The following is a 14702-nucleotide window of genomic DNA, read 5'->3' as shown; positions in this document are numbered from 1 at the left end:
TCTAACTACTTGTTAAATCATACTTTGAATGTTATCACTTTTCTGTATATGTGTTTCACAGTAAAAAAAAATAAAAAGAAATAAAAGAAAGTGGAAGGAAAGGGAAAGAAAGGAAAGAAAAAGATGGATGGTCAAAGCAAGTATGGCAAAAATCTTGACAATTTTTGAATCTGGGGTTCCTTATGCTATTCTTTGTGGTTTTTATATGTGTTTGAAAGTTTTATAATAAAAAACTAAAAAATTAAAAAAAAATTCTTTAGTGAATTAAGAGCAACAATCTGGGGAAAAAAAAAAAAAAAAAGAATAGAGATAGGTTTTCCCTTTGTTAAGGCTGCCAGAATGCAAAACACCAGAAATGGATTGGCTTTTATAAAGGGGATTTATTTAGTTACAAAGTTACAGTCTTAAGGCCATAAAGTGTCCATCAGCAACAGGGTACCTTCACTGAAGGATGGCATTGGTGTCCAGAAAACTTCTGTAGTCTGGGAAGGCACGTGGCTGGCATCTGCTTGCTCCCAGGTTGTGTTTCAAAATGGTGTTCTCCAAAATGTTGCTCTTGGGGGCATTTTGTCCTCTCTTAGCTGCAGCTCCTCTTCAAACTGTCACTCTCAGTTGCTCTGCATCTGGGCCTGTGTGGGTCTTTTTAAAATACTCCAGTGATCCAATAAAGAACCACCCTGAATGCGTGGGGCAACACTTCCATGGAAATAATGCAATGAAAGGTCTCACCCACAGTTGATTAAGTCACATCTCTATGGAAACACTGAACCAATAGGTTCCAACCTAGTCAACACTAATACATCTGCCCCCACAAGATTGCATCAGAGAATATGGCTTTTGGCGGGACTTAATATATTCAAACTAGCACAAGAGGTAAGAGCTGAACCTGGTAATAAAGCACCCATATCTAGATAGGGCCATATGTTAATGACTGTCCTATGTTAATTCTGCAGAATGGGACTATTTCCACATGTAGAGTCCACTACCACAAGCACTGTTTTGTTGATGCAGGTAGTATAAATTTTCTCTAATGAAGAAATTCTATAGAGCAAATATTTTCTTGAAAAAGGAGCAAGGCTAATCTGGATGCTTTATAAATCATTTAAACCTTGCAGAAATCCTCTGAGGGAGGTGGATATTATTTCCTCCTTGCATATGAGGAAACTGAGGCTCAAGAAGGTAAAATTATTTAATCTAGGATTGTCTGACTCCGATTTGTGAGCATTCTGATCTGCCATACTACCTTCCCTGTGGCTTAAGCAATTTATTTAATGAAAATACTACGCTTTGAATACTTATAAACCACTTTAAAACCTAATGAATTTTTAAATCTTAAAAAATTATAATGTATGTAACACAGTATTTCCCATTTTAACCATTTCTAAGTGTTTAATTCATCTTCAGTGGTATTAGTTACATTTACAACGTCACCACTACCATCCATTACCAAGATTTTTTCATGACCCCAAACAACAACTCCCCATTTCCCCTCCTCACAGCCTCTGGTAATGGCTAGTCCACTTTATGTCCCTAAGAATTTGCGTGTTGTAGAAATTTCATATGAGAGGAATCATACAATATTTGTCCTTTTGTGTCTGGCTTATTTCATTCAACATGATGACTTCAAGGTTCATCCATGTTGTCACATGTATCAGAACTTCATTCCGTTTTATGTATGAGTAACATTCCATTGTATGTATATACCACATTTTGTTTAATCATTGTGCCAGTTTGAATGTATTGTGTCCCCCAAATGCCATTATCTTTGTGGTCTTGTGTGGGGCAGGCGTTTTGGTGATGGTTGGATTTGCTTGGAATGTGCCCCACCCAGCTGTGGGCAATGATTCTGATGAGATGTTCTCATGGAGGTGTGGCCCCGCCCATTCAGGGTGGGCCCTTATTGGTGGAGCTATATAAATGAGCTGACTTGGGGGGAAGAAAGAGAGTGCAGCTGGGAGTGATGTTTTGAAGAGGAGCAAGCTTGCTAGAGAGGAATGTCCTGGGAGAAAGCCGTTTTGAGGCCGGAGCTTTGGAGCAGACGCCAGCTGCCTTCCTAGCTAGCAGAGGTTTTCTGGACGCCATTGGCCATCCTCCGGTGAAGGTACCCGATTGCTGATGTGTTGTCTTGGACGCTTTGTGGCCTTAAGACTGTAACTGCATAGTGAAATAAACCCCTGTTTTATAAAAGCCTATCCATCTCTGGTGTTTTGCATTCTGCAGCATTAGCAAACTAGGACAATCATTCATCTGTCAGAACTCTGGGTTGTTTCTACTTTAACCTTTTATTTTTAAATTAGTTTCAAACTTACTGTACTTACGAGCATACCGTTAAGAACTCTCTTGTACCCTTCACGCACATCCTTCAATTTATAACATTACCACACTTACCTTATATTCATGCCTCCCCTTTATACTTATTTACTCATATATTTTTCTGGAAGCATTCCTGAGTTGCAGACAATGTCCCATTCCAGTCCCACATCATGGGGTTTATTCTTTGTAACGTCTCCCATCAACCTCAGTATCTTTGTTTTTTCATTCCCGCTCTATGTAACCAGTCTCCTCACCAGTGCCCAGCCAAAGCCCCAGCTCAGCACACGCTGACGCCACCTCCCCCCAGTTGTAGCCTCGGCCCCTGGGCAAGGAGAGGGAGCTCTTAATGAATTCTGATACCTTTAAAAATCTATTTATGTTGGGAGGCAGTTAAGCTATGGTCTTGGGAGTCTGACTGTGTATATTCCAAGTCTGGCGTCATGATCTTGGGTGACATAGTGGACCTCTTTATATCTCAATTGCTCGTCTATAAAACAGGGATAACAATTGTGTCTTCTTCATGGGGTCATTGTCAGCATTAAATGATAATCAACGTAAAATATTGACCAAATGTCTGGCATGTTACGAGCGTTCTGTCAGTGTCGTTTTTATTATGGTGTTGGTCCGGGGTCCTGGGAGAAAGCAGTTGGCACACTCAAATTAAGGGTTTAAGAAAGGGACTGTCCGTGTGTGGTCTTCATGTGGACAGAGAGGAGGGAAACGATAAGTGATATTGCCATACTCAGGACCAGTAGTAGAGGAACTGAGACCAGTCTTAGGCCCCAAGGGGAGGGTGGTTAGAAAAAGATTGTTGTCAAGGGCCCCTTGGAGGAACTGTGACTTTTGAACTTTGGTCAAAGTATGCAGCAATTCTGCTAAGACTAGCAAGAAAGGAGCTGAGGCATAAACAATCTGATCCCACTGTTCCCACGTCGTTGGCAAACCCAACCAGAAGGTCAGCCTTCTTACCAGATGGACTGGAGAGGGAAGGAGATCTAAAAGGCAAAATCAAAAGTCTTCAGCACATTTATTGGCCTTTTCTGGTGGTCTGTCTTTGTAAAACTGGTAACTTCTTCTGATGGAATTCTTAGCATATTAAAGTTCTGTCACTCGTCTTGTCTTCTAGTTCAATCACAGTAGTACTTTCCAGTGTTGTGGATCACCTCAGACCCAAACTTCATAAGAAAGGAAAGATTAAAAAAGGAAAAAAAGGACTTAGCCAAACTGGTCTGTGAGCAGGTATTCTGAAGACTGCAAACGGGTGGGAGGCTAGGGAGAATAAGGGTGAGATCTGAGTTCCTGGCTTTGCACAAAGTTGGTGCAGAGGAAGAACCACTTTGGCCTTGGTGAATTATTCTCTACAGCAAGAGATGAGGTCTGACAGCTCACCAGGTGCTTCATCCCTAGAGATATTTTCAGGTGCTTGGTTAATTATTAGATCATGTGCAGGCCTCGGGGACCCAGTTCAGCCTGAGACTGGGTGTGACCTGGATCTCCCCTTCTGCTTGTGACTGGTCACCTGAAGAGGGGGCTGGAGAGATGGATTTGGAAGGCAATCATAACAGGAAAAGGGTTGTCCGGGAATGGTTTTTTGAGCAATAAAGAAAATGAGTCAGAGAGAAAGGAAATGTCATAGTGCTTCTGACCTAGATGCATTCCCAGTAAATGTTTCTTGATGGATTGAATTAAAGAGAATAAAAAGGAGCAAGGTCCACCCTGATGCAGTCTGGTCTCATCTAAATAGGAGTTTTGAAAATCCAGTTCACAAAGCGGTCCACACCTTAACTAATAATAGCATCTTCAGAGGTCCTGTTTATAAAAGGGTTCACACCCACCAGAACATGGATTAAGATTTGAGCTTCTCTCTTTTTTTTTAAATGCAATTTTATTGAGATATAGTCACACATCATACAATCCGTCTGAGGTATAAATCAGTGGCTCACAGTATCATGACATTGTTGTGCATTTCTCATCACAATCAATTTTAGAACACTTTCATTACTCCAGGGAAAAAAAAAGAAAAAAACTAAAAAGAAAACCCTGAGCATTCCCTTCCCGTTAGGCCCTGCATCATTGAACCCCTAGCAATGGTGTGGTACATTTGTTATTGTTGAGGAAAGAATATTAAGATATTACTATTAACTGTAGTCCATAGTTTGCAATAAGTACATTATTTTCCCATACCACTCTATTATTAACTCCTTATAATAGTTCAGTACATTTGTTCTAGTTCATGGGGGAAATTTTTTATATTTGTACTGTTAATCATTCGTCATCTATGACAAGGTTTTCTGAGTTGTACATTCCCATGTATGTCTGGCTTCCCTTCTCTTGACATCTGTGACTCTAAACTGCCCCTATCAACCACACTCACACAATTCAGCACTGTTAATTATACTCACAATAATGCATTTCCATCACCTCTATCCATTTCCACTCATTAAATTCAACCTAGTTAAAAATTCTGCACATCTTAAGCAACCACTCCCTGTTCTCTAGTCTTATTCTATCTCCTGGTCACCTATATTCTAGATTTTATGCCTATCAGTTTGCTTATTATCATTAGATCATTTCAATGAGATCATACAATATTCATCCTTTTGTGTCTAGCTTATTTCACTCAACGTAATGTCCTCAAGGTTCATCCATGTTGTCACATGCATGAGGACTTCATTCCTTCTTACAGCTGAATAATATTCCATCGGATGTATAAACCGTATTTTGTTTCTCCTTTCCTTGGTTGATGAACACTTGGATTGTTTCCATCTTTTGGCAATTGTGAATAATGCTGCTGGAGCATGTCTTTTGTGGGGACATGATCCATTCCCCCAAAACCAGTGACCTTTGGGACTCAGTTCCTCATCAGACAAGAGGAGGGAACTCTAGGCTCAGCTGCCAGTTACAAGCATCCTCCTTCATGCTTCTTGGTCGCCTGTTACAACAGATGCTCTGCTTGCTGGTAGTTGGTGCTCCCCGCTGCCCCGTCCTTATATGTTCTAGATCACAGGTGCCTGCAGGGCTGGCACACGGCTCTGGGGTGATGATCAGAACATGCTTTTGACTTGAGTTTAAACAGGAAGTTTTACCCTCCTGTTTTCTCATGGATCCTTCTCTGCTGGGTGCTGCTCACTGGCAGGAGAGACGATGGGGCCATGGCTGAGGGTGGCTGAGTTAGAGGGGCTGGAGTGGAGGTACCCTTGGCAGTTAGTCTGTTTAAGGAAGGTGGGCTCTGGTACATGGTACTGCAGAGTATTTGACCATAAGTGATATCCATCAATAGTTACTCAAGAGGATCTCCTGATCCCCACTCTGCTTGGAGAGTTTTGCTGGGAGAAGGACCATGACTTGTTTCCCTCCCTCCCTCTCTCCAATGAAGTGTTGTATAACATAGAAAAGTGCAGATTTCATTAGTGTGGAGCGGGATGCACTTTCACAAACTGGGACACACCCACATAACCAACATCAAGAAACAGAAGGTGGCCAACATCTCAGTTTTTACCCAGATGTCTAATGGCATTAGATTACTTTTGCCGGCTTTTACGTAAATGGAAATATACAACCTGGACTCTTTTTCTGTCTGGCTTATTTTTTGTTCAGTGTTATGCTTGCAAGATTCACCGTATTGATAGCATGCCATTGTATTTTGTTCATTCTCATTGCTCTGTGGTAGTAGCTCTCAGCAAGGGAGCAGATGTGTGGGAGGTGGGAGGGAAAGTTTTGCCCTCCACTCAGGCCATTTAGCAATATCTGGAGACATTTTAGGTGGGGGGCATCTGTTGGGTTGAGGCCAAGGAGTCTGCTAAACTTCCTAAAGTGCACAGAACAGCCCCCTACAACAAAGAATCATTCAGGCCAAAATGTTAGTAGTGCCAAGGCTAAGAGACCAGCTGTATAATAACTGTCAGTGGACTTTGGGATAGTTTCCAGTTTGGGTCTAGCATAAACATGGTTGCGATGGATATTGTTGTATATGTCCTTTGATAAACATCTACATGTTTTGAGTAAATACCCAGGAATGGAATTGCTGGGTTGCAGGGTACACACGTGTTCAGATTTAGCAGATATTGCCAGTGTTCCAAAGTTGGACCAATTCACACATTCACCAGTTGTGCATGAAAGTTCCAGTTACTCCAATTCTTCACCAATACTTGGTATTTTCTGTTTTATTATTTTTCCTCATTTACTTTTTTACCCTCCTTTCTACTCTTCTTTTAATTCAGGTTGTGGCACACACTAGATACTCAATACATCAGTGTTTGTTGTTAAAAGGGTCGTGTTTCATATTGTGTGAAATTTGCACAGGTGTGGCAGGTGTGTACAGTAAATTAGAGACCACGTGTGTTTCAAGAAGACTTATATTTCGGGTTGATCTAGTTTAAATAACAGCACCAGGATGTTTCTGTATTTCCATTTTCTTCCTTTCTTCCTAGTGACACAGATTAGCCTCCTGTGGTAAATATTGCTCTAGGGAATGGGTTATCTGCATTTGAGTTCATGCTTATTAAGTATTTCCAGATTGCACAGGGTTTCCCAAAATATTGTTTTAATTTACACAATATTGCTTATTTATCAGAAAGCAGATCGAGTGAGGCCAAGGGGAATTTGATCTGTGGTCTGTGGGTTCACAGTTTGCTCCCTGAACTAGTAGCCACAGTGGCCTTATCGAGCCCCACCCCAGACCTCCTGAAAGATAACCTCTGGGATTAGGGCCCCTATAACCTATATTCTAACCTCTTCAGGTGATTTGATGGGAAACTAAAATTTGAAAATCACTGGTCTGGATTATTCTGATCCCCGAGCCACTGAAACATCCAATTTGACTGAATACTTGTGGAACCAAATATTTTGGTAAAGAGTCCCTTACCCTTTCCAGGTTAAGTAATTAACTTTCACATGTAAATTCAGTAACAAATTCCTTCTCGAAATGTTCATTGGCTGTGACTTATCTGGGTAACTTATTGTTCATTTTCTAAACCCTCAGATTTCAGGGTCTTCATATTTCTAATTGCTAAATTTATGCTACCAGATGATTGCTTTCTACCTGCCTGTGCTTTAACATTTGCATATTTGAACACTTTGTGCACTGTCTCCTACAAGTATTTGCCTAGCATCCCTTAGCATCCAGGAAGTGTTTCCATGATACCATTGCTGCATCAAAATCAGGTGCAGATAGCTTCAGCTTATGCTGAGCTGACATGCTCTAGCATGACCAACTTCTAGACCTATCCCATGGGTCTTTAAAATTCTACATACTAAACGTTTTCTCCCTCTGGCATGAGTGTTTGAAGCAATGCTTTGGGTTCAGTGATCTAGACAACAACTTCTGTTGCTAATTAGATGCATGGTACAGAAGGTAAAATGATTGGGTCCCAGGAGAGGGTGGATTTTCCCCAGTGAACCCCACTGGAAGACTCCTTGGTTATGGGAGAATTGTTGTTATAGTTAAAGTTATGCTTTAGAAATGTCTTCTTTCTCCTTTTCTTCATCTTCATGATCATCGCCATTAAAAACAAACAAACAAAAAAAGTCACCATTTATAAGCCATTTGGCCACAGAAGACAATGACATAATTGGCTGTACAAAGTGAATTGGATTGTGACGACTCTCTGCTTTCCCTTGAATTGCTCGTAGTTTAAGACAAAAAAAAAAAACACCCAAATCCTTATGTTATATAATCAAGAGTGGATCCCTGAGTTATTTTACCTGGTTCAATAACAAAGCAAACCACCCAAAAACACCCTTCCAAAGAAAAGTCATCAGCAAGCCCACGAATTGATAACATTCAATTTACCTAACATTCTTGGTCAGTACTACTTAGCCTCTCAAAGCTGATGTTTTGCTGTTACTTAACTTTGCAAATCTAGTGTTTCTGTTCATACCTGTGTCCCCTCAAGTTCTTTCCCAACCAAAGGGTAGCAGCTAATTGGGAATGGAAAAACAAGTCCCGGAACAATTATGAAAATGTAATGAACTTTGCATTAGTTCATGCAATTAAGCAGAGGAAGGATGAATGAGGAAGTGTGCCCCGAGGCAGTGTTGATGTATTGCTTTTATAGTTAGGTTCCTTTGTAGGCATACGCTAGACCAGAAGAGAAAAATCAGCTGTAGTAGTCCAGCAAGACCACACCTCCTATAACTAGGTATCTGATTAAAAGAAGAAATCATGGAGGTCTCTCCTAGCTTGTGTTGTTCTAGAATAAAAATGAAAACATTGGCCAGACATGGGTTTCAACACGTTTTTTTCCCTGGTTGAAAATTTCACTTTCCAAATGTCCGTATGATTCTAGACCATTCAATAAACACTGAACACGCAACATGTGTCTGGCCCTCTTCTGGTTGCTGGGGATGCAGAAGGTAAACAGGAGGAAAAAGTCCTTGCTCTCCTGACGCTCACTTTCTAACCACGCGTGGTACTTTGAAATTGTAGTTTCCTGATTTGAAAGATTTCATCTGCTGCTGCAACACAGACGTTCTAGATTTATAGCTCTCCACTTTGAGCTCTCTTGCTTATGTGTTCTTGCTCTTTCTTGTAATTTCTCCAACTGGAATGCCTTCCCCCTACTCTCAGAGTATCCGAATCTAATTTTCTGGCAGTCCTTTTGACCATCCCAGCTGCAGGGATCTTTTTTCTCCTCTGAGCTCCATATTTAGTGTATGTCCCCTTGCGTGGAACTGATCTTAGCCTTCCTTGTTTTGGCAGCTATGTTTTCAGCTGATATGCAACTCCTTTAGGACAGGAACCATACCCCACCCTCACTCCCTGCATTTTTTGGATTCTGCCCCTGTACTGAGGGGACCATGTTACAGGTGCTGAATTACAGCCTATTTTAGCTAGAAAACATCCTTTTTAAAAGATAAGGCAGATGAGAGCCTGCGGTCATATAGTCAGTAGATCAAAGAACTTGTCTGTTCATGAGTTGTAACAGTTATTTCTAAATTCTAATGGCCTGTTAGCTGCATTGTGGAATTTGTTGGGCAACTCTTTCCTGACAAACAAGAGAAAACTCATCTGGTGTGGTTTCCTCAGAAGTGTGATTAAAAGTTGTGGGTTTTTTTTAAAATGTCGTTTAATCTATTTGGCCAATCAATCTGGTCAGAGTTTTTGTTTGTCCAAATAAATGATGGCAGTTGCTATGTTCCCAGTTCTAGTTGAGTGCATTTACCCATGAGCACAAGGAATCATGGGGGATGTGGAGATCAATCATTCATTCAACATACATATAAACAGGTAATTGTAAGGTGATGTACATACTTATATATATATGAGTGTATCATGGGTTGAGGTAATGGAAAAATAAGTCTATACTTCCCACTAATTCCCAGGCATTAATTCCTTAGCAACTTTGGAACTTTAAACTCTTCCTCCTTCTGTCTTCATTTCTTTATTTTTTAAAAAAGAAGCAATTTGAGCTATGTGTGAATGTGGTTGATAGGGGAAGTTTAGAGTCATATATGTCACAGAAGGAATTCCACAGGTTAAAACATGGGACTGTATAATTCAGTAAATCTTGTAGTGTATTATGACAGAGATTAGCAGTACAAATATAAAAAATTTCCTCCATAAACTAGAACAAATGTGTGAAATGTACAAGGAGTAAATAATAGAGTGGTATATGGGGAAAAAACATACCTATTGAAAACTATGAACTATAGTTAATAGTAATAGCTTAATGTTCTTTCATCATCAGTGTGCTGGTTTAGATGTATTATGTCCCCCAAAACTCCATGTTCTTTGATGCAGTCTTGTGGAGGCAGATGTATTAGTGTTGATTAGATTGGAATCCTTTGATTGTTTCCATGGAGATGTGACTCAATCAGATGTGAGTAAAACATTTGATTGGATAATTTCCATGGAGGTGTTACCCCACCCATTCAGGGTGGGTGTTGATTGGATCACTGGAGTTGTATAAAGGAATTCACAGACAGAAGGACCTTACAGCAACTGAGTGACATTTTGAAGAGGAGCTGCAGCTTACAGAGACATTTTGAAGATGGCCGTTGAAACCTGACATTTTGGAGAAAGCCATTTTGAAACACAACCTGGGAGCAAAGGAAGACGATGCCAGCCACGTGCCTCCACAGACAACAGAGGTGTTCCAGATGCCAATGGCCATCCTTCAGTGAAGGCACTCTGTTGTTGACGCCTTAGCTTGGACACTTTTATGACCTTTGAACTGTAAATTTGTCACCTAATAAACCCCCTTTATAAAAGCCAATCCATTTCTGGTGTTTTGCAAAACAGCAGCATTAGCAAACCGGAACAATCAGTAACAAATGTACCACATCAATACTAGGGATCAGTGATGGGGGGCATAGGCAGTATGGGATGTTTTGGGTTTTCTCTTTTTGTTTTTTTTTTTCCCCTGAAGTAATTAAAATGTTCTCGATGATTATGGTGATGAATGCACAACCATGTGATGATACTGTGAGCCACTGATCGTATACTTTATATGGATTGCATGGTGTGTGAATATAGCTCAATAAAATTGCATTAAAAAAGGAAAAAAGGCAAATTAAATGAAGTAATATATGAAATTCTATGTACAGCTACAGGACTAAACCCTCTAGGAAACATGGTTAATGAAGACATAGTTCATTCCTTTACCTCATAGTTTAAGTGCTTTATTTAAATTTGCTATTGTTATTAAAGAGTATATTAAGCATTTATAGACTGACAGGTACTTTCTGACTAAGATTTTTTTCCTCCTCTAGTTGGCCTGTGTTGCCTGGGAGAGCTGCTTACCTCAAGACTTTTGGTGGTGGTCCATTGCCGATAAGATCAAGTCCAAGATTTTTAGCACAGTAGCATGCAAGTTGTTTTATGACTAGCTGCTTCCCTCTCTAGTTTGACTTTTCTTTGCGGAAGAAATGGAAATGTCCTCATATAGATATGTGGTGGTGGATGCATAATTATGGGATTATACCGGGAATCACTGATTGTTTACTTAGGGTGGATTGTATAGGGTCTGAATAAAACTGTTTGAACAATAACCAAAGGGATAAAAGTGCTGGAGAAAATGTGGAGAGAGGGATATACCTATTCCCTGTTGGTAGGGAAGTAGAATGGTGCAGCCCAGCTGGAGGGCAGTGTGATGGTTCCACAGGAAGCTAATTATGGGGTTGCCATATGGTTCTGCAACCCCGTTATTGGATTTATATTTGGAAGAACTGAGCACAGGGACATGAGTGGACATTGCACACTGTTGTATATAGCAGCCGTATTCACGATTCACAATGGATGGAGGTGGCCTAAGGGTACATGGACTGATAAACGGAATGGTAAACTGTGGCATATATATACAATGGAATATTGAGCGGTGGCAATAAGAAATGAAGCTGTGAAGTATGCACCTAGGTGAATGGATCTTAAGAGTATGTTGAGTGAAATAAGACAGAAATGAAAAGACAAACATTGTAATGCCTCACTAATATAGACTAACAGTAATGTGCAAACTCTGAGAACTGAATCTGGGAGCATGGGTTATCAGGGGACGGCTTAGTGTAAAGGTTCCTAGATTGTAAGTTCTTACAGCAGTCACATCTGTTCATGAGTTGTAACAGTTATTTCTAAATTCTGAGATGCTGAACTGTTTGTGTGTGACCTGGTCGGTCCCTGGAGCTTCGGGTATCTGTGTGGCACCTGGGACTGGGAGCCAGAGTTCAGCAGCTGTGAGTGTTGGCAATGCCCCATGCAGCAGCAACTGTCAAAGAGGCTGAAAAGGAGATCAGACTTTGATTGGAGATGCGAACGAAATGGACTTGGTTGAGGTTGGGGTGGATCAGACTAGAGGATGATATTAATTGTGTTTTAAAACTTTGGCTTCTGTGTGGGAACAAAGGAAGAGATGCTTATTTGGTGCAAAATCTATATTTTCTGTAGCACACTATATAATTTAACTTGATGGTCAGTTTACTCAAACATCATAATTACATGGAATCTTGAATAGGGAATGAGATCAGTTGGTTTGTACAGGTTAGCATGAAGCCCCAATACATCCCAGAGTAATTTGGGCAAAGAATAAAAAGTATTGGCAAAACCCCCTTGAGGGACTGGGGGAAAATGTGGAAATACTAAACTTTCCCAGCTGGGGAATACCTGATATTCTCATAAGCATTGGGGACTACCAGTTTAGTAGGCCAAGCCCTCAATCTTGGGACTTGCCCGTATGAAGCTTTTTACTGCAAAGGAGAGGCTAAGCTTCCTTATAATTGTGTCTGAGAGTCACCCCCAGAGAACCTCTTTTGTTGCCCAGATGTGACCTCTCTCTCTAAGCCAACCCTGCAGGTAAACTCGCTGCCCTCCCCGCTACATGGGACATGACTCCCAGGGGTGTAAATCTCCCTGGCAATGTGGGACATAATTCTGGGGATGAGCCTGGCTGGCCCTGGCATCTTGGAATTGAGAAAATCTTCTTGACCAAAAGTGGGAAGAGAAGTGAAACAAAATAAAGTTTCAGTGGCTGAGAGATTTCAGATGGAGTGAGAGGTCATTCTGGAGGTAACTCTTATGCATTATATAGACATCCCTTTTTAGTTTTTAGTTTATAAGAGTAGCTAGGAGGAAATAGCTAAAACTGTTGAACTGTAGTCCAGTAACCTTGATTCTTGAAGATGATCGTCTAACTATATAGCTTACATAGTGTGAATGTATGATTGTGAAAACTTTATGGCCCACACTCCCTTTATCCAGTGTATAGACAAATGAGTAGAAAAATGGGGACAAAAGTAAATGAATAATAGGTGGGGGGGAGGAGAGGTATGGGATGTTTTTCGGTGTTTTTTTTTACTTTTATTTTTATTATTTTTTGGAGTAATGAAAATGTTCAAAAATTGATTGAGGTGATGAATGCAGAACCATATGATACTGTGAAGAACTGTTGTACACTTTGGATGATTATATGGTGTGTGAATATATTTAAGTGATATTGCATTAAAAAATAGGGTAGTATATGAGAATCCTGTAGTTTATGCATGATTGTTCTGTAAACCAACAATTTCTCTCATAAAAATTTTAAAAAGTTAAAAAAAAAAAACCACTTACCTAATGCTTGGGGTGATGGAAAAGTTTGGTAATGGATGATGTTGATGGTAGCACGACATTGTGAATGTAATCAACACCACTAAATTGTACACTTGAAAGTGGTTAAAATGGGAAATTTTATGTTGTATATAAATCACCACAATAACAATTTTTAGCTCCCTCTCAAAAAAAAAAGCTGCTTATCATGTTAGACAGAGGCTGTTACCTGTTCTCTTTCTTTCCATAGGTCATATAACCTGCTGATCCAGTACAGATGTCAGAAAGCTCAGCCTTTCCTACCTGCCTTTTCTTTGGTATTCAACTACAGCCAAGGACAAAGCTGACACTTCCCAGCCTGACAACCCGGCTCTGCCACTCATTTTGGAAGCATTTATTCAGGAACTAGAGAATTAGTCAGGCTATACGTGTTTATTGTCTCCCAGGGCCGCTGTAAAGGCTTTGCCTTTATTCCACTGAGAAGTCTTCATTTTGTGTGCATTACTTAAGAATTTTCTCAGTGATGAAGCTGTGTAGATCTATTATTTGAAATGGTGGAGGATTTAGAATCTCAGTGATATAAAAATACTCAAAGGAGGAAAAGGCTTTTCTTTTGGAAAAAAAGTTTTCCAACCAAGCAAGCAAACTTGCAAGTTGCTTAGCTCTCTTCAACGGGTCTTTCTTTAGGCCTTGCAGAGTCGGACAAATGCTCTCTCTCTGCATCGCTCAGGAAAGCCCAAGGGTGCTGAACACCTGAAGGAGAAAAGCCTTTTCCTCCTATGAGTATTTTTATATCATTGAGATTCTAAATCCTCCACCATTTCAAGTAATAGATCTGCACTCTCCATTACTGGAACTTTGTTCTACACAGCTTCATGATTGGGAAAATTCTTAAATAATGCACATAAAATAAAGACTTCTCAGTAGAATAAAGGCAAAGCCTTTACAGCGGCCCCAGGGAATAATAAACACGTATAGCCTGATTAATTCTCTAGTTCCTGAATAAATGCTTCCAAGATGAGTGGCAAAGCTGGGTTGCCAGGCTGGGAAGTGTCAGCTTTTTCTGTAGTTGAACACCAAAGAAAAGGCAGGTAGGAAAGACTGAGCTGGTCTGTTCTGGATCAGCAGGTTGTATAACCTATGGAGAGAAGAACAGGTAACAGCCTCTGTCTAACATGATAAGCAGCTTTTTTTTTGAGGGGGAGTTAAAAATTTTTATTGTGGTGATTTATATACAACAAAAAATTTCCCATTTTAACCACTTTCAAGTGTACAGTTTAGTGGTGTCGATTACTTTCACAGTGTTGTGCTTACCATCAGCACCATGCATTACCAAAAGTTTTCCATCACCCTAAGCATTAGGTAAGTGGTT

Source organism: Choloepus didactylus, chromosome 7 (genome assembly GCF_015220235.1).
Source record: "Choloepus didactylus isolate mChoDid1 chromosome 7, mChoDid1.pri, whole genome shotgun sequence".
Classification (NCBI taxonomy): domain Eukaryota; kingdom Metazoa; phylum Chordata; class Mammalia; order Pilosa; family Megalonychidae; genus Choloepus; species Choloepus didactylus.
The sequence above is the reverse complement of the archived record's forward strand: the minus strand, read 5'-3'. Positions refer to the sequence as shown.